The sequence below is a fragment of the Cetorhinus maximus genome, chromosome 15 (assembly GCF_964194155.1).
Source record: "Cetorhinus maximus chromosome 15, sCetMax3.hap1.1, whole genome shotgun sequence".
Lineage (NCBI taxonomy): Eukaryota > Metazoa > Chordata > Chondrichthyes > Lamniformes > Cetorhinidae > Cetorhinus > Cetorhinus maximus.
Genome location: NC_135893.1, coordinates 32371620 through 32393435, shown reverse-complemented (window position 1 = coordinate 32393435; position 21816 = coordinate 32371620). Strand labels below are relative to the sequence as shown.

The 21816-nt window shown below is 42.9% G+C and overlaps 1 long non-coding RNA gene across 1 annotated transcript in view; it reads right to left on the bottom strand.

The window, feature by feature from the left end:
* LOC144691202 (uncharacterized) overlaps positions 1-1837 on the bottom strand; it is a 66735-nt gene extending 64898 nt beyond the window's left edge. The window contains exon 1 of the long non-coding RNA XR_013579057.1: positions 1615-1837. This is a non-coding gene — a long non-coding RNA (uncharacterized LOC144691202). The remainder of the gene's footprint in view (positions 1-1614) is intronic.
* Between the last annotated feature and the right edge of the window lie 19979 nt (positions 1838-21816).

Sequence of the window (21816 nt, the reverse complement as noted above, 5' to 3'; positions counted from 1 at the left end):
GTTAAAATATATATACACATGGCTTCAAATTACTACTATCATAACTTTTAACAAATTCTCAAACTAATCTCATTTAAGGGAACAGCAACCCACAGACTGAAACAAACACCAGGCAAAGCATTTTCACCTTACAAATTCAAAATGAGGTTTTTTTCACTTTGGTTCCTGTGAGACAGTTGGAGGCGTAACAGCTGCCTTTTGATCTCACATTGCTTCTGCCCTACACACACAACACTGCTGAAGTTATAAAACAAAAACAGAAATACCTGGAAAAACTCAGCAGGTCTGGCAGCATTGGCGGAGAAGAAGAAAGTTGACGTTTCGAGTCCTCATGACCCTTCAACAGAAATAGGAAAGGGGTGAAATATAAGCTGGTTTACGGGGGAGAGGGGGGGAAAGAAAGGGTTGGGGGGGGCGGTTGTTGGGACAAGCAAGCAGTGACAGGAGCAGGTAACCAAAAGATGTCACAGACAAAAGAACAAAGAGGCATTGAAGGTGGTGATATTATCTAAAAGAATGTGCTAATTAAGACTGGAGAGCAGGACGAGCAAGGTAGCTCTAGTGAGGGTGGGGTGAAATAAACCATGGGTGGAATACATTTAAAAATAATGGAAAAAGGTAGGAAAAGAAAAATCTATATAAATTATTGGAAAAAACAGAAGGGAGGGGGAAGAAACGGAAAAGGGGTAGAGCTACCTTGCTCGTCCTGTTCTCCAATCTTAATTAGCACATTCTTTTAGATAATATCACCACCTTCAACACCTCTTTGTTCTTTTGTCTGTGACATCTTTTGGTTATCTGCTCCTATCACTGCTTGCTTGTCCCAACAACCCACCCCCCACCCTTCTCTCCCCCCCCCTCCCCCATAAACCAGCTTATATTTCACCCCTTTCCTATTTCTACTTAGTTCTGTTGAAGGGTCATGAGGACTCAAAACGTCAACTTTGTTCTTCTCCGCCGATGCTGCCAGACCTGCTGAGTTTTTCCAGGTATTTCTGTTTTTGCTTTGGATTTCCAGCATCCGCAGTTTTTTGTTTTTATTACTGCTGAAGTTATACCTAGCACAGCCCGTTGAATGTAAATTCTCATTGTATCAACAACCTCTGAACTAAACATCTCTAACAATAAAACCCTTTTCATAGTACCAATTTTATTAGTAATATAAACATATTGCTTAGTATCTGCTGGATATGTGTCAGTTTTCACCCTACTTCTTGAATGCTCTATTCAAAAAATGCAAATGCACTCTACCTCTCTGTTTACATCTCAAACTAGTACATATCAAAGCACCCAGGCTAGCTGGCTTTAATCCAATAAAGACACACCCACAGACTAAACCTTGATTTTAAAAGAAAAGTATTTTCCAATAATATATACATTAATAGCTTCATAGCAACCTAAAGTTGGACTGGGAATGACAGGAGATGAATAAGATTTAGGAACTTTAAAAAGCACCAACTCAAAACAGAGTCAATATTAACACTTTTGTAAACTGTCAGATTGTAATCTTTAGTTGACCACAATGTATTTGTGGAACTTTTATATTTCAACAAATTTTCCATTTTGAAGGAAAGAAAATATCAAGATAATAATTTTAGCTGATGGTTAACATACCTGGCATCAAGGGCCTTTGAAGATCACACATTTCAATCCAGTAGTTCAGTCACAGACTCTGTCTGACCCAAATGATGTTTAAACCAACATGAGAAACACAGCGGTGTCTTCCCTATAGCTACTCTGTGTACAGTGTCAAACATTGCTTTCTCACCAACATTTTGTTTGTTTCGGGTTTTTTTTTACCCGCTACAGCTTAAGCAGTGTAAAAGTTTCACATCCTTCATAACCCTCTACCCCAGTCAAAGCCTGAGGTCTCTGCATTTTCCAACACAATCAAGCCTTTGTGCTGAAAGTTTAATCTAGCCCAGTATTCTTGAATAGACTACATTCATTTCCAAAGACCTAATTCAAGCTAAACACTAGCAACTATTTGAAGAACAATGTCCCATTAGAGAAGGCTAATGACTTGTGGGATTACTCCCTAGCTCTGTCGCTTGAATTGATAGGACTGCATACTGTATATAAATACAATTTCTTACTCTAAGTTGAAAATTTTGATTATGTTTCATTCATTAAATTTTAATTCAAGCGTATAGAGATTATAACAAACAGAACTCACTCCAAATTGCAATTGTAATATTTCACTATAAAAACAACATTTTGGAATGAAATTTTTTAACTAAAACTATGTAATTCACTGACTTTTTGTCGATGACACCAATATCAAGAAGTGACTCCACTGAGGATCACCTTCAGGAAAGTCTGATTGTGTTGCTGTATAGGACAATAGCCTCAGCTCACAACATCCCACACCCTGAGCTCTTAATTTTAAATGCAACACTTTGGCCTGTTGCAGGTTTTTCAAAAAGATGTAAAAAGAAGCAATATGATTGATAGTTCTTGGCCATTTTAGTTTTAAGAGAGAGACAGTTCATTTGCCCTATGGATACCTTTAACATATAAAGCATCAAAAGCATGTTCTAGGAGAAATTGACATTAAAAGCAGCAATCAATGACTGAGGAGGAATGGATGAAAGGCGACTGCAAGACGTTAAAACTAGTAGCCCTATGAGCACAAGGCACGCTCACGTTAACCCAACTCTAAACGCCTCCACTTTGTCACCTCTTTCCCTGCCTCTAAAACATCCTCAAAATCTGTCTATCTAACCATTCTTTTGTTCATTTTGCAGTGAAAGGAGCCGACTTGCACTTGCTGGAACTGTGGCACTTAATAAATCCCCTGGATTAAGCTGATGCCTCCTTTCCACAGCATTTATTAATTGCTTGCGTATCATCTGCACCACTGGCAGTCTGATGTAGGCGAGGGGTGTCCAACCACAGAAATATCATTCTGTTCAGCAATAACAGTTCCAGGAGGCAGCCACGATTGCATCATTATATGGCAGGTTACAGTGCCTGCAAATTTGGAGAGAGAAGGAAGAATGGGTGATGGGGGTGGGGGATTGGCTCTTAAGTGATCAGGGATAGCTCATGCACCTCTAGTTTTTGTCTCCACTGAGAAACCAACCTCCACCCCAACCCCAACAGTATTGGAGCACCTAGAGCTGGAAGCCTGAACATCTCTTGGTTGCTCACAATAAAAGTGCACAAAAGAGCAATAGTGGAATGCAATGCTTCAAAGGTTGGAGATCCTAAGTTTGGCTTGTGGTATGGTTGATGTATTCCACATGTCATGTGTTCAAGGGTGAAAGGCACACTTAGACTATCCTGCTCAGAGGTGAAAATGTTTCCCTCATTTACAGCCAAGTGTTGAGTGATCTGGGTAACTGCTTTGGCACGTTTCATGACTTCCCACCATACAGCTTAGCATTTGTCCCTTTACTAGAGGAAGGCCATCATCCCCAAATAGGGTCATCATCCACATTTCCTGCAGTCCAATCCTTGAGCATCACAGGGATCATTGCTAACCTAAAGTCTACCCTGTCTCTGTTATCCAAGTTTCTGCCACCATTAAAGCTTGATCTTTATTGGAGAGCTACAGATCGAAGAACTAATATGCCCTGGATTTTATGCTCCTGCCCAGTAAGCTACAGCCAAGCTTTCTGGGCAATTTTACCAGGTGTTAATAGGGCTACTCACAAAATTCAGTGTGATTGGCTCGCTGAGCCAGCACACCTCCACTGTTGTTAGATTCACAATGCTAGTACCAGTAGCTATTTGATGGTATCAAAGTTAAAGCAGATGCTGTCCTCACTGGACATTTTAAAAATGTACTTTCCATCAGCAGCGATCACTGTACAGCAATCAATCATTTGCAACCTTAAGTGCATTTTTTCCCCTAATTCAGAGACATTGTAGCCAACTGGGGCGGTCCAAATGGAATGAGGCTACCTCTACCACAGAATGAAAATCAATTCTGAGTTCTTCTGGGTTGTGTGGCTTCATCCGAAGCTTTAATCACCAGGCCATCAGGGGAGTTATATGATCTAACATTCTAATGAGATCTGGTCTAGCGAGACACAAACATCTGTCAATGTAATAGCCTAAAGATGAAGTCCTAACTGTTAAGTTATAAAGAGCAGCCACATGGAACATAGACTCCTGTTAATGCATTGAGTTTTTCTTCTTGTCAAATGCTTCACGGTCTGGTGAGTAATTCAAAAGGCCTCTTGAGAATTACAGCAATTGCAATTTTCCCTTCTCCTCACTAGACTTAATTAAGGGAACCAGGTTATCCAGTCATGTTTTAACCGTGACTCTTATTCTTAATGATAAGCAATTTTATCTTCTTTATTGAGCTTTAGGAGACGGTATTAAGTCATGAAAAAGATCACAATACATAAGATGATTATGCCCATCGTTGCTATGATGCTCTGCATTAGTTTAGTGGCATTTATTACAGATTGGTCAATATACAACGCACAAGCACACAAGTTTATTTTAATAAGAATGCCTTTTGAAATGTGGGTATTTGCAAAATGAAGGGAATATGGCTGCCTTTATTTACTGAGTTTAATGATAAATTATTATCTATCATGTGAATATGAATTGCTCAAGCTCTCCACATAACTACTTCCTAGGTTACCCACCCTCATATGGAAATTAGAAATTGATCAAACCCTCCAGTACTGGCTTGGTGTTTGTAGGAAACAAAAATTAAACATCTAAAGCAGAAACCTTTAGTTCTGGTTAAACAGAACTAATGGATGTGCAATCATATAGCAAAGTGAGGATAGCAGATTGATGGAGGAACCTGGTCTCCAGTTCTATCCTTCAATCAGATGCTACGTCTCAAATTACAAGATGCTGTGTTCTTTCTGTCCATCCATTATTTCTTCGTTATACTCGGACATGATAATAAAACTCAGTTGTCCTCAACTGGTTAGACTTGCCATACCTCAGAAAATCACATCATTTATAACATTAACAATCTGTGGAACTGTCATGAGCATTCATCAAAGAAAACAATGTCTGGAGTTGTCTGTGTGATTTAGAATTAGTTATCACAATGGCAGGCTGGACCAAGGTACTTTATTCTCAAGTAAAGTGCTTTGTGAAGACAATGGTTTCACTGTTAATATAGACAGCAGAAACGTTTGATTAAATTATCTTCTTGAAATGATAGGTTAAATTCATGCCACCATTTCTTTGACATTCTATTTTCTCAACATCCAAACAAATTGTCTAAAATCTACAAATTTATAAAACTCAAATTGAATATCGCCTGCACTTATTAAAAGAAGCTGGGGAAGAGATAGCAGAGATATTATTACATATATGTAAACAATTACTAGAGAGAGGAATTGTGCCATACAGCTAATGTGATTCTTATAGAAAAAAAGGGAGATAGAACAAGTCCATTGAACAGTGGGCATATAGCTTAATACCAATGGTAGGAAAGATAATGGAATCCTTCGTCAAAGATGTAATAGAAAAGCATCTAGAAATTGAAATATAATAAAAAGTAGTCAGCACGCATTCCAAAAGGAAAGGTCATGTTTGACTAACCTTAATGAATTTTTGGAGAAGTAATAGACAGAGTAGATAAGAATAATTTAGCCGATGTAATATATTTGGATTTGTAAAAAGCATTTGATAAAGTATCACATCATGACTAAGATCAGAATGTGTGGAGTCAGAGGACAAATGGATAGCAAGCTGGCTAAAAAACAGAAAACAGTGATAGGGATTAAAGTTAGTTTTTCTGACTGGCAATTGGTGGGAACCTGTGTTCCACAAAGATCTATGCTGGGACCACTGTGATTCCCCACATAGAATTACATAGACCATACAGCACAGAAAACAGGCCAACTGGTCCTTGCCAGCATTTATGCTCCACTCGAGCCTCCCCACGTCCTTCCTCGTCTAACTCTATCACAAAACCCTCTATTTCTTCCGCCCTCTTAAGTTTATTAGCTTTCCCTCAAATGCATTTTTTGCCTCAACAACCTCGTCTGGTAGAGAGTTCCACATTTTAACCACTCTGTGTGAAGATTTTTCTGAATTCCCTACTTGATTTCTCGGTGATCATCTTATATTGATTGCCTCTAGTTTTGCATCTTTAACTATTCTCAATTCTGACGAAATGCCATTGACCTGAAACATTAACCCTCTTCTCTCTCAGCCACACCTGCTGAGTATTCCCAGCATTTTATCTTTTTGTTTTAGATATCCAATTTCTGCAGTATTTTGCTTTTCTATTCGAGGAGGCAATTGACTGTGAATTTAACCCGGAATTCTGGTTTTAACACCCTCTGCATTGGTTTGCCAAGCTGTCTGCAGCTCACCAAGGACAACCAGGCAAAAGCACAGCAAGGAGTGTTCCATAGTGAAACTGTCAGGCTGAAGTCTCCAAAAAAGTGAAACTATCCAAAGCCATGCCTAGGGAGAGGCCAGTGCTCACAGAACTACTTCAGAGAATGTGCTTTCACTGTTTGACAGGTGATTTACAACCTATTGAAAGTCAATTTACCTGTCTTGAACTTCATTTACCTTGATCTGCACTTCTCTGGTGTCAGCTTTCACTGTGGCATAGCAGCAGTTTATGCAGCTCTACCTTGGGCCTCTGAGGAGGAACAAGAGAAGCAGCACCAGCAGCAGCAGGAACAGCACCAGCTGTATTCTCCTCAGCCAAATGCCACTAGATGGGACAGAGGGGATGGACACAGAGATGCAGTTCAAAGGAGGCCCAGTTCCAATATGTATAGAGCAGCTACGTATAGAGGATCAACATGTATGAATGTCAGTGCCTCATGAAGCTCAGATTTTCATGGCTGGTTTGCTGACAACTCCAGCCACCTGGAACAAGATCTTCTTCTCGAGGACCAGGTGGGCACAAATTGCTAGTGGCCACTTAGTTGGCTATCAGTGGGAGCACCCTGTCCTGATTCTCTGCCTCTCCCTGCAGTTTTGTGTTCTCTTCTCTTGTCATGGGCGAAAGCCAAGAGTTGGGAGTGTGAGAAATGGATTATACGAGGAGGAAGAAAAGAGGGAAGAAGGGTGGAAGGTGAGTGTGAGGCATGGTGTGAGATGCCACAAAGGTGAGGGCGAGTGTTAACCATTCAGATGAAAATGTGAGTAGGTGCCTGGAGAGAGAAGAATGAGTTGCAAGGTGTATATGTCTGGAGTTTTTCAGTGAGGTATATGTGTCTGAGGAGTTTCAAGCTAGACTAGAACTAGGGGTCAGAAATATAAGATAGTCACTAACAGATCCAATAAAGAATTCAGTAGAAGCTTCCTTACCCATGGAGTGGTAGACTACGGAATGCACTACCATAGAGAATAGTTGAGGTGAAAAGCAACAATACATGGAAGGGGAAGTTAGATAAATACACAAGGTGCAAAGGAATGGGTATTTTGATGGGGTGAGATGAAGAGGGGTGGAAGGAGGCACTTGTGCAGCCAGCATGGACCGAATGGCCTGTTTCTCTCCTGAAAATATTTTATAATTGTAATTACTTTGTACCAATCATTTCTCGATTTACCTCATCTTTCTTCCTGCTCTTTTTAGCCTTGGTAGTGCCATATGCTATGGGCCTTGACCTTACACCTAAGCTCCTCAATGAAAAACATTACAATTGGGTCAGTAAAATGTTTCAATGTATCAGGAAGCATACAAGGGAGGTCTCAAGGATAATGTTCTCTATTTTCCCTTCCTTTTAGGGGAACACCCAACCTGCACATGGCATTTCGTTATTGTACTGTGTTTATGGCACTGCGGACAAGAAGAGAAAGCTTAGTTGATATTAACTTACACAAAAAATAATTGGAGCATAGACTGCTTTGCCACAGAGCTTGGCTCAGGAAGAACCATTCTATTTTAAGAGAAAATTTGATCGATATTTAAAATAGAGGGAAATGCGGGGCAATGGGACGAATGGGATATTGGAAATAAATTTAGATTCCTCTGGCAGAGAGCCAGCATAGGTATGATGGTATAACGACCTCCTGTTGTGCTATAAACCTCTATGGTTCGATGATAATGCCACATAGGATTTCATTTTTTGCTAGTTCACTGGCTTGTTTGGGATAAAATAAGATAAACTATACAGTTATTGAAGTAATATTATTAATAATGATGCTTAATTGCTTGACCTGACTTGTCCATTTACTCAAATATTCTGCTCATTCTTCTCTCCTGAATGCATTGATTTTTATTTACGAATGCATCTGCAGGCATTTGTTAGTGTCCTACATCTTGCCAGACTGAATTCGTCTGCCAGCTCAGACAGTGAATGGCATCAGATTTTTGCTGTGTCGTAATTATCATTTGTAATACCACTAGGGCTCTGGGCATTGCTGAGGGATCAGTAGTTATCCTGGCACACATATCTCTCAAGTTCAGGAACACTCTGCACCCTCACACTGCTCAGTTATGCCTGCTGGTGGCTGCAGAGCTGGAGGTCTGTCACCTGGGTTCAGCATTGCCCTCACAATCAAGCCAGGGGAATAACCCTCGTTCAATGAGGCGCATAGGAGTGCATGCCAGGAGCAGCACCAGGCATACCTAAAAATGTGGTGCTAACCTGTTGAAGCTACAATACAGGATTAAATGCATGCTAAACAGTGGAAGCTGTCTGTTATCAATAGACCTAAGCTATCTCATACTAACGGATGAGATCAAAGCTCTGCTGTCCAGCCACATCCAGTTGTGAAGGTTAGTGGATAATTAAACAACTAATCAGAGAGGAGGCTTCACAAATATCCCCATCTTCAATGAGGGATATCCCAACACATCAGTGCAAAATACAAGGTTGAAGCGTTTGCAATCGCCTTCTGCCAGGTGTGCTGGGTGGATGATCTATCTCAGCCTCCTCCTGAGGCTCCCAATATCACACATACCAGTCTTCAACCAATTCCATTTACCCACCTTATATCAAGAAATGGGTGAAGGTACTGGATACAGCAAGAGGACAACATCTCGGCTGTAATGCTGAAGACTGTGCCTCAGAACTAGCTGCACCCTTAGCCAGGTTGTTTCAGTGCAGCTACAACACTGGCATCTACCCAGCATTGTGGAAAATTGCCCAGGAATGTCCTATCCACACAAAAAGCAGGGCAAATCCAATCTGGCCAATTACTGCTCCATCAGTCTACTCTCAATCATCAGCAACGTGATGGAACATGTCATTGACAGTGACAAATTTAACAATAACCTGCTCACCGATGCTCAGTTTGGGTTCCACCAGAGTCACTCAGCTCCTGACCTCATCATAACCTTAGTCCAAACATGGATAAAAGAGCTGAATTCCAAAAGAGAAATGAGAGTGACATCAAGGCAGCATTTGGATGAGTCAAGCAGCTGTAGCAATATTGAAGCCATTGGGGGTAAGGTGAGAAACTCTTTGCTAGCTGCAGTCATATCTAGTGCAAAGGAAGATAGTTGTTGGAAGCCAAACATCTCAGCCCCAGGACGTAACTGCAGAAGTTCTTCAGGGTAGTGCCCTCGGCCCAAACACCTTCGACTGCTTCATCAAAGACCTTTTCTCCATCATAAGGTCAGCAGTAGGGATGCTCGCTGATGATTGCATAATTTTCAATACCATTTGAGATGTCTCAGACACTTAAAGCATTTCATGCCCACAAACAGTAAGGCCTGGACCACTTTCAGGATTGAGCTGATAAGTGGCAAGTAATATTCACTTTCACAAGTGAAAGGCAGTGACCACCTCCAACAAGAGAGAATCTAACCATCTCCCATTGACATTCAATGACATTACCATCGCTGAATCCCCCCGCTATCAACATCCTGGGGGTTACCATTGACCAGAAACTGAACTGAATCAGCCATAAAAATACTGTGGTTACAAGAGCAGGTCATAGGCTGAGAATTCTTCACCTCCTAACTCCCCAAATCCTGTGCACCATCAACAAGGCACAAGTTCAGGAGTGCGATGGAATATTCTCCACTTGCTTAGATGAGTGCGGCTCCAACAACACTCAAGAAGCTTGGTGCCATCCAGGAGAAGGAAGCCTGCTTGATTGGCACCCCAGCCACCACTTTAAACATTCACTCCCTCCACCATTGCCACTAAGTGGCAGCACCATACAAGATGAATTTTAGCAGTTCATCAAACCTCCTTCAATAGCACTTTCCAAACCTGTGACCACCACCACGTGGAAAGCCAAAGGTATTTAATGCAAGTTACCCTATAAGCTTGACTTGGAGCTATAATGCCGTTCCTTCACTGTTGCAGGGTCAAAATACTGGAACTCCCTTCCCAATAGCACTGGGGTTGTATCTACACCACATGAGCTGCAGAGGTTCAAAAAGGCAGCTCATTACCATTTTCTCAAGGACAATTAGGAATGTGTGAAAAATGCTGACCTTGCCAGCAATGCTCACATCCCATGAAAGAATAAAAATATATACACGTTTGAAGTGGGTGGAACAGAGGCAACGATTTGAGTTGCCACTTGCCTGTCCCAGTTGGCTGAAGGTTAATACACTGAGTGAGATGAGATGTACCAGCCTCCAGATGACCAAACATGGCCTAGACCCAAAAGTAGGTTACATTTGTTTAATTAAAAATAAAAGACCATATTTAATGTCAAGCTTCATTGGGCAGGAGGCATTGCGATTCAGAGGAGAGGGTAGGCAACTGGTGGGGATGCGCCAATAATGACACTTGCAGCCATTTGCCACAAGGAAATGAGATGCCCTTGAATGATCCTGCAAACTCTAAGAACTGGATCTATAACAATCAGAATGGTCTCTCAAGGATTATCAGGGCTCTGGGCTTACAGCTTTTTCCTTTGGTACAACCCAAAAGTTAAACCCAAAAATGTGTTCAATGTTGCCCCCATTTTGCTGATTATTTTTTATTCATTCATGGGATGTGGGCTTCGCTGGCTGGGCCAGCATTTATTGCCCATTCCTAGTTGCCCTCGAGAAGGTGGTGTTGAGCTGCTTTCTTGAACCACTGCAGTCCATGTGGTGTAGGAACACCCACAGTGCTGTTAGGGAGCTATCCTCCCAGTCTCATTAAAATATTCTCAAACTCATTATAATGGGCATAAAAGAACCTAAATCAGCTCAAACAAGGAAATGCTGAACCTGTACCAGTATTTTTTTTCTTGTGTGTGTTACAATTTAAACATCAGGCAATGCATGTCTAGGAACTCGCAACTAGTGAAGCTGTTCCCTTTTTAATGTGACTTATAATTTTGTCATAAAAGTGCATTCAAATAAATAGAAAATACAGAGCAGGTCTCAGTGAGCAAGACATTAAAAAAACACTCAAAAATTTCAATTATAAGACTGCTGAACATCTCCTTGGTATGTTGAGAAACCCAAAATCAAGTGCAATAGGAGGGTAGTCACTTTTGGGGCACTGCCAGTTTTATGGGGGGAGATTCAATTGGTTGAAAAGCCAGATGGATGGACATAAAAGATTTCAGAGACTTGGGCATATTGTAACTACGTGGATAACTCACGCCCAAAATTCCTCAATACTTTAAACCATGCAATTGATTTGCACTCATATTATGGGTGTACCTAGGTACAAATGAGGAGGAAACTCCAGGCCCTAACATCGGGTGGGGTGGGTGGCATGGGTGTGGGGAGGAGTCACTGGATGACAAGAGAATCAGGAACCAGATTTTATCATCCCCTCATTATCTTAGAGGTGCTGACACCAATCATAATGCTTTTATTAGGAGATTGAAATCAGTAAACTCAGCATAGACCAGGAACGTGGGGATCATCTTGTGTCTATGGCTCAGGTTCCCATTTGATAAACCCATTGAACCAGAAAGGCAACTCAAATACTTTAGCTTCTATAAATGTATTGTAACCAAATCGAATCATAGAATTGTATAGTACGGAAGAAGGCCATTGAGCTCAGAAAGCTTGCACCAATTTTTTTAAAGAGAAATCCATTCAGACCCACCCCCCTGCTCTTCCCCATATCCCTGCAATTTTTTCTCAATCAAGTATTGACCCATTCCTTTTTTGAAGACAATTATTGAATCTGTATTCACCACAATATCAGGCAATGCATTCCAAATCCTAACCATTTGTTGCATAAAAAGATTTTGCTTCTGTTTTTTCCCCCCTATCACCTTGAATCTGTGCCCACAGTTTCTTAAACCATCCAAAGAGATTGGAAACAGTTTTCCTTCCATTACTTTATCTAAGCCCTTCATGATTTTAAACACCTCTATCTATATCTCTTCTTAGTCTTTGCTGCTCTAAGGGGAACAACCTCAGTTTCTCTAATCTCTCCACGTAACTGTACATCAACATTTCTCCTTTCTCCGCACAGTCTGGAAATACAGCTTCCAGTTTTTTGAAAGACAATTGGAGATTAATAACGGTAGCTGTATACCGTAGCAATGGCAGGTGCATACTGACAGGTTCCCTGCAAACACTTGAAATGCAGAAAAAAGACAATGAAGACTGGGTGAAGAGAATTGCTATTCATTCCAAACTGAAGTCATGGAGAACAAGATCAACAGAAACTCATGCTATCCTTAAAGCTGTGCAAAGATTAACAAAACAATCCCATGCCAAGGTAAAAGGGAATTAAAAACATGATGGAACTCTCCAATAAAGAGGTAAAGAAAATGCACCAACATCAAAAAGAATACAAACTGCTGGGAACTTGATCTCCGCAAGGAATCCAATATATTCAGAGACTCAAAAGCAGTGGAGCCACCACAAACATGCTGCTTTTGGACTGCGGGAGAAAGAACCAGAGCCAACATTTCTCTGCTTAGTGTCCTTTCAGTTTATTTTTTGTATAGTGACAAGTATCAGCGCCAGACATAGTTGAAAGAGTTAAGGTTGGCACACTGTAAATCCAATGTCACTTCATGGAGACCAATTTTGTACTGTCATAGGCAACTAGAAGAGTCACCTAGATGAGTTTGTAAGAAGGTATCTAGGAAGTAATATATATAAGACGGAAGTTTTGCAGACATGGTCATACCCAAGGTACAGACAGATAGATGGGTGATCGCTAGAAGGGGCAGGCAGTCAGTGCAGAAATCCCCTGTGGCTGTCCCCCTCTCTAACAGGTATACCGTTTTGGATACTGTTGGGCAGGATGGCCTATCAGGGGAAAACAACATCAGTAGCCAGAGCAGTGGCACCACAGCTGGCTCTGTTGTTCAGCAGGGGGGGTCAAAGCACAGAGCAATTGTCATAGGGGACTCTATAGTCAGGGGCTCAGATAGGCGCTTCTGTGGTCGTGAAAGAGACACCAGGATGGTATGTTGCCTCCCTGGCGCCAGGGTCCAGGGTGTCTCTGATCGGGCACGGGACATTCTGAAGGGGAAGGGAGAATAGCCAGAGGTCGTGGTACACATTGGTACTAACGACATAGGCAGGAAGAGTGAGGAGGTCCTGCAGCGGGAGTTTAGGGAGTTAGGCAGAAAGTTAAAAAACAGGACCTCTAGAGTTGTAATCTCAGGATCACTCCCTGTGCCATGTGCCAGTGAGGCTAGAAATAGGAAGATAGTGCAGCTAAACACTTGGCTGAACAGATGGTGTAGGAGGGAGGATTTCCGATATCTGGATCATTGCGATCTCTTCCGGGGTGGGTGGGACCTGTACAAGAAGGAAGGGTTGCATCTAAACTGGAGGGGCACCAATATCCTGGCTGTGAGGTTTGCTAGTGTCACTCGGGAGGGTTTAAACTAGTATGGCAGGGGGTTGGGAGCCAGAGCAATAGGTCAGCAGGTGAAATAAATGACTGGGAACCAGTGAATATGGCCAGTAGGACTAAGAGGAAGAGCAGGCAGGGAGAAATTACTGAACACAGTGGGACTGGGGATCTGAAATGCATTTGTTTCAATGCGAGAAGTATAACAGGCAAGGCAGATGAGCTTAGGGCTTGGATTAGTATTTGGGACCATGGTGTTATTTACAGAGACTTGGTTGAAGGATGGATAGGATTGGCAGATAAACGTTCCAGGATTTAGATGTTTCAGGCAGGATAGAGAGGGATGTAGAAGAGGTGGGGGAGTTGCACTGCTGGTTAAGGAGAATATCACAGCTGTACGACAGGAGGTCACCTCAGAGGGCTCATGCAGTGAGGCAATATGGGTAGAGCTCCGGAATAGGAAGGGTGCAGTCACAATGTTGGGGGTTTACTATAGGCCTCCCAATTGCCGGCGGGAGATTGAGGAACAGTTATGTAGGCAGATTTTGGAAAGATGTAAAAGCAATAGGGTTGTTGTGGTGGATAATTTTAACTTTCCATATATTGACTGGGAATCACTTAGTGCTAGGGGTTTGGATGGTGCAGAATTTGTAAAGTGCACCCAGGAGGGCTTCCTGAGACAATATGTAGATAGTCCAACTAGGGAAGGGGCAATACTGGACCTGGTATTAGGGAATGAACCCGGCCAGGTGGTCGAAGTTTCAGTAGGAGAGCATTTTGGGAAAAGTGACCATAATTCAGTAAGTTTCAAGGTACTGGTGGATAAGGATAACAGGAGTCCTCGGGTTAAGGTGCTTAATTGGGGGAAGGCTAATTATAACAATATTAGGCAGGAACTGAGGAATCTAGACTGGAGGCTGATGTTTGAGGGCAAATCAACAACTGACATGTGGGGGGGCTTTCAAACATCAGTTGATAAGAATTCAGGACTGGCATGTTCCTGCTAGGATGAAGGATAAGTATGGCAAGTTTCAGGAACCTTGGATAATGAAGGTTATTGTGAGATTAGTCAAAAAGAAAAGGGAAGCATTCGTAAGGGCCAGAAGGCTGGGAACAGATGAAGCTCGTGGAGAATATAAATAAAGTAGGAAGACACTTAAGCAAGGAGTCAGGAGGGCTAAAAGGGGTCATGAAAAGTCATTGGCAACCAGGATTAAGGAAAGTCCCAAGGCCTTTTATACATATGTAAAAAGCAAGAGGGTAGCTAGGGAAAGGGTAGGCCCATTCAGGGACAGAGGTGGGAATCTGTGTGTGGAGCCAGAAGAAATGGGAGAGATACTAAATGAATACTTTTCATCAGTATTCACCAAAGAGAAGGACAGCAGTCGATTTGTCTAGGGAAGTGTGTGTAGATAGCCTGGATCATGTTGAGATCAAAAAAGAGGTGTTAGGCGTCTTGAAAAATATTACCGTGGATAAGTCCCCAGGGCCAGATGGGATCTACCCCAGAGTACTGAGGGAGGCAAGGGAGGAGATTGCTGGGGCCTTGACAGAAATCTTTGTATCCTTACTGGCTACGGGTGAGGTCCCAGAGGACTGGAGAATGGCCAATGTTATTCCATTGTTTAAGAAGGTTAGCAGGGATAATCCAGGAAATTACAGGCTGGTGAGGCTTACGTCAGTGGTAGGGAAATTATTGGAGAAGATTCTTCGTGACAGGATTTATTACCATTTGGAAGCAAATGGGTGTATTAGTGAGAGGCAGCATGGTTTTCTGAAGGGGAGGTTGTGTCTCACTAACTTGATCGAGGAAGTGACAAAGATGATCGACGATGGAAGAGCAGTGAATGTTATCTACATGGATTTCAGTAAGGCCTTTGACAAGGTCCCTCATGGCAGACTGGTACACAAAGTGAAGTCGCATGGGATCAGAAGTGAGCTGGCAAGATGGATATGGAATTGGCTTGGTCATAGAAGACAGAGGGTAGCAGTGGAAGGATGCTTTTCTGAATGAAGAGCTGTGACTAGTGGAGTTCCGCAGGGATCAGTGCTGGTACCTTTGCTGTTTGTAGTATACATAAATAATTTGGGGGAAAATGTAACTGGGCTAATTAGTAAGTTTGCAGACGACACTAAGGTTCGAGGAGTTGCAGATAGTGAAGAGGATTGTCAAAGGATACAATGGGACATAGATTGGTTGGAAACTTGGGCGGAGAAATGGCAGATGGAGGTTAATCTGGACAAATGCGAGGTAATGCATTTTGGAAGGTCTATTACAGGTAGGAATTATACAGTAAATTATACAGTAAATTATAAAGAACCCTTAAGTGCATCGACGGGCAGAGGGATCTGGGTGTACAGGTCCACAGGTCACTGAAAGTGGCAACGCAGGTGGATAAGGCATTCAGGAAGGCATATGGCATGCTTGCCTTCATCGGCAGGGGTATTGTGTGTAAAGTGTGGGAAGTCATGCTGCAGCTGTATAGAACCTTGGTTAGGCCACACTTGGAATATTGCCACATTACCAGAAGGATATGGAGGCGTTGTAGAAGGTGCAGAGGAGGTTTACCAGGGTGCTGCCTGGTTTGGAGGTTATTAGCTATAATAAGTTTTTTACGTAGAGGGTAGTGAGTGTCTGGAATTCGCTGCCAGAGGAGGTGGTGGAAGCAGGTACGATAGTGGTGTTTAAGAGGCAGCTTCACAAATACATGAATAGGATGGGAATAAAGGGATACGGACCCCGGAAGTGCAAAACATTTTAGATGGACTGGCAATATGATCGGCGCAGGCTTGGAGGGCCAAAGGGCCTCAGTACAGTACTGTGCTGTACTTTACTTTGTTCTTTGTTCTTTGTTCTTTGTTCTATAAACAAGGATGGTGTTCTCCCATGGAAGGGAAAGTCATAATTAATGCAGAGTGATGGCAAACCTTGGGCCAGATTGTCATGCCTCTGTCCGTGCGGAAACAGAGGTGGATGGCATTTTAAAATGGCTGGCAGGAACCAATTTCAAGATTCCCGCCTCCATTCCCATTATGTGGGTTTTTTAAAGGCATGGATAGTGAGCCCACATGCAACAATCACACCCTTGCCAACGTGGTCATGGCAGTTCAGAGGAGTTGTGAACCATGGGAGAAACCTAGTCTGGAGTCGAGAACCTTTTGACAAGTAACTTCAAAAGGTGTTGACAACTTCACATGTAAAATATGTTTTAGTACAGTGATTGATGATAGTTGGTGATGGTTTTTCTTTTTAACAAAGGTAAGTGGCCATTAAATTGAGTGACATTGTGAAAGTGGTCAGATGCATTAGAGTACTTTACCTTGTGGATAAAGTGCTCTTTTGCATTCAACAGTATCGAGATTCAGGTTTTAATGTGCCAATTGGACCCCATGATTAAATCCTTTTTTTTTGATTTGGTCCAGCCATATGCTGAGTCTCTGAAGCAGTGGAACCGATGGTCGTCTGTCCCACTACTTCAAAGGTTTTAATGTATTTTTAAAAATTCATTCATGGGATGTGGGTGTCACTGGTTAGGCCAGCATTTATTGCCCATCCCTAATTGCCCTTGAGAAGGTGGTGGTGAGCTGCCTTCTTGAACTGCTGCTGACCATGTGGTGTGGGTACACACACTGTGCTGTTAGGGAGGAAGATCCAGGATTTTGACCCTGAGAAAGTGAAAGAAAGGTGACATATTTCCAAGTCAGGATGGTGTGTTGATTGAAGGGGAACTTCCACGTGGTGGTGTTCATATGTGTCTGCTGCCCTTGTCCTCCTAGGGGGTAGTGGTTGTGGGTTTGGAAGGTGCTGTCGAAGGAGCCTTGGTGAGTTCCTGCAGTGCATCTTGTAGATGGTACAAACTGCTGCCACAATGCATCGGTGGTGGAGGGAGTGAATTATTGAGGATGGGGTGCCACTCAGGTGGGCTGCTTTGTCCTGGATGGTGGCAAACTTCTTGGGTGTTGTTGGAGCTACACTCATCCAGGCAACTGGACAGTATTCCATCACAATCCTGACTTGTGCCTTGTAGATAGAGGACAGGTTTTGGGAGGTTTTGCTTATATGGCTGTGTAATGAAGTTCCTTGATGAATGCTTGGCTGGGCTCCAAACCCCACTGATGGATTCAGCTCAGCAGGGGTTGTTGACATAGCTGTCAAGGAAACTCCAAGCTTTGTTTTGATTGACAGTGCTATGAACAGTTAAGAGGATTATGTATTTGAAGAGGTTTTTTAATGGCTGTTTGCTAATTTTGGCAGTTTTATGAGCATTAGAAGGATTAAAGTATTTTGAAGAAATTTTTGAATGGCTGTTTGTTTACTTTGACAGTCTCACAATCATCTCAAAAACTTATAAATGGTATTATAGGGCTCATGAGTTCTGTGCATAGTGGATACTGGGTGAATGGGCATGGGGGATATGGAGTGGGCATGGTGGGTATAGAGGAGGCGTGGGAGATGTGGGGGGGTTTGGAAGGATTTGAGAGGGCATGAGGGTAGAGTGAGGGGAAGAGTGTTATGCAGGGACCATGGGGGATATGCAGCAGCATGCTGTGAGCAATTGATTTTTAAAAATATTTTTGGGGAATATTGTGTGTTTCCATGGAAAAGGTTGTGTGTTTCTGTGTGGGTGTATTACTTAATTAAGTTGGGCAAAGATTAATAGGAGATATGTTGTCTGGGGGTTTTAAAACATGAAAAGGATAGAGGTGTTAGGCTCAGGCACAAGTAAATAGGTTAGATCAAACAATTGCATTCGTAGATAAGAACATGTATTAACCCATTGCACAAACTAGATCTCACAGGCATATATTCCTCAAATTTAGCAGATTACTTAATGTTCGATGAATGTGTAAAAGTGTTTTAAGGCAGGACAGATGGATCAAATGCAGCTTTTAAATGCAGCTGAGAGTTTTTTTAGAATGGAGGCATCACTATATTCTGTTCGCTAATGACACATTGTTCAAAGTAAAACAGGAGTTAAAAAAATGTTTTAAAAGTGGCTGAAATCAACATATCTTGAATCAGAGCTCGCATCCTCATCTGTAATGTATGCTTCTCTGTCTTTCCACCAAGCTACTTGTGAACTAATTGAGTAATCAGATTAACCTGGCAGAAGGGCTCCTTGGAATTGAGAGCCATACAAGGAAATGTTAAATTACTTAATAAAAATTGATCTGAACAATTCAAAGGAATTAAAATAAATAAAAGAATTTGTCAGAAAAATATTTCTATGATCCATTATTGACCTTTATCTTCATTTATGAGACAATAGGCTACATTGTAACATGCATATACTTAATAAAAGCGGAGTCGAACAGTTTTGAAAGATAGCCCTCCAGAGAATATTCATTTTATTAAAATGAGTAAAACCTGCACTGCACATCCATAATGCATTGCCGTGCCAAAGTGTTACACCCCATGGTACTGCTGTACTGAGCAGAAGCCAAGAATTCTTGGAAAGATAAACTGTGAATGCTGGAAAAGAAAAAAACAGAGTATGTGCACCAAGTCTGTCAACATCCGAAATCGAAAAGGTAACTTTTCGGGTGGGGTTCTTCAAGGTACCAATCAAGAATCTTTTCAAGCTGCTGTCTGACATGCACAGAAACTCATCACTCTGCTTGAAGAGTCTCCAGTCGAAGCTATGCAATACCTACTGTTGCTTGCCTAAAATGTGCTATATATACACACACGTGCAAATATGTATATACACATATATATATGTGTGTGTGTGTGTGCATATGTATATTGTCCAACCAGACCAGAAAGGAGATTGGAAACAGAACTAGAGTGCAAGCAGTTGAACTCATGGGACCTACCAGGATAGAGCGTTGCTAAGCTTCCAGGGCCAGGGAGAGAAATCATGGGCCCTGATGCTTCTCCTGTTTCCAGACCCCTTACCCGTTTCCCCCCCTTAACCTTCCCCCTCACATCCTTCGAGCGCCCAGAATTGGGAACCATAGTCATAATGGGGCCGAACTGTTTTACACAGGTTTAAAAAAATTCTGGCTTTTGTATTCTATGCCTCTATTTATAAAGTCCATCGAAAGCTCAAGTTTCAGTATGATACACTTTACAACCAGGCTTTGTCAGTCAATTACACAGAACGTGGTCATTCATATGATGCAACCAGCTCCACTTCTTCGAACCTGGCCCTGTGCAACATCCGGACAGCAACATCCAAAAGACTTGAATCTCACAAGCACTTCAAACAACCATTCCATGTGCAAATGAGAATATCTTGAACTACCAACACCATATTCTATTTGCGCATGACTCCTGGTTTCACTTCCAAGTTTAAAAATGGCAAAACCTTCCAGTGAATTAGCACCAACCAATTCACCTGCACTAATGTGCTATTCCTATCCACACAAGTGGATCTGTTAACAAAAAAATTACTCTTTGCATTGAGTGATAAATATTTTCCCATTTTAAATTGAAACTAACCACACTTACAAATGCCCAACGAGGAGCATAGAATAGGAGAGCAAAGTACTGCAGATGCTGGAAATCTGGAATATAAACAGAAAATGTTGGAAATACTCAGCAGGCCAGGCAGCATCTGTAGAAAGAGAAACAGAGTCAATGGGTAGAATTTTAACCAGCAGGATTTTCGGGCCCCGCCAAAGTCAATGGATTTCTGAATACCTTGGCGCATTTTACAGCCCCACACCCGCCACAACATGGCCATAAAATTCCGTGTAATGTTTCAGGTCCACAATGTGCACTAGTCCTGACAAAGGGTCACCGACCTCTGTTTCTCTCTGCACAGGTGCCGCTAGATGTGCTGAGCATTTCCAAAGCTTCCTGTTTCTACTGGAGCAAAAATAACCCCTTTTGCCAGCCCTCCAAAAAAGCAATCTAACTCTTGAGTCTCTCATTCCCCTTCCGCTACAAACCCAGCAGCAGCTGCCTGGGATCTGGTTTGGCACAACATGTGAATTTTTAAAAAAAAACTTAAGGTGTGAAGAAAATATTAACAACTTGCTGAGCAAAAAAAGCTATAGGCAGAATTTTTCGTGCCCGCTGGTGGCAGGCATGACAGGTAGCGTGAGCGGACAATATGGTGTGATAGGTTTCATGACGGCGGGAAGGCAGGTCGCGGTTGTCCGCTCAGCCTGCCGACGATGGGCCACGTTTCCCCTCATCAGTCGTCAGGAACATCATTGCAATACATCAGCATATCACTGTCAGGCCATCCCGCCAGGGTCTTGTACCCCCATTGGATCGTCCGTCCATGTCGGGGGGAAAGCACGCCGACGTGTTTCAGAACAGCACAGAGGCGACGTGCATTGGCGGCCTTCGCTTTGGGTGAACTTGGGGGGGGGCGTGCACAGCAACATTCTGCAGAGTTCACCAGGGTCGCCTGTTGCTTTGCAGGCTTCAGGGGCACCAGGGGGCTGGGGTTAAGTGCCGCCCTGCCTCGGAGGTGGCTTTTGAGGGTGAGGGGGAGCAGGGAGCAAGTGCAGCCTCACCGCTGAGGCAACTTGTGAGGGGGGGAAAGTGCAGCCTTGCTGTTGAGGTGACTGGTGCCGAGGGTGGGGTGTGGTGGTTAAGAGCAGCCCTGTCTCTGAAACGAATGGTGATGGGGGAGGGGGCAAGAGGAAACAAGGGCAGCCCTGCTGTTGGATATAGCGCACATGCATTCGAGGTGTGGGGGGGTAGGGTGGGCGAGCGAAGTGGCCATGCACTAGGGAAACCCTTAGAAAGTGACCACTCCCCCGCAACTGAGACAGTTCAGACGCAGCCACATTACTATGATTGGGGTCGGGCTCCTAGCTTATCTGCCCACTCAAGCAACGCAGAGGCAACGGAGTGCCACCAAGTTCTCCAGAGCAACCCCCCTCCCATGTCATATACTACAACTTCATGAGCACTTTAGTGGATGCAGAGCAGTTGGACTGCACACGTTGTACAATCTTCTCGCTAAAGCTGGCCATGGAGCAGTCACTAGTGGAGGCGCTCACAACCCTTGCAATGTCATCATTCAGGTTTGGACCAGTCTCCCCCATGGTTCAAGCTAACAGGGCAGCCTTGCAGCGCACTAATCTCTGGCCTCTTAGTGGTGGCCAGCACCATATCGGAAGCGTTAAGGGGCTATCATACTTAACCTGGACAGGTTCTCAGTACACCCATGCTAAACACGTGTCTCTCTCTTTCATCCTGCAGGAGGAGAACATCAGGATCATAGAG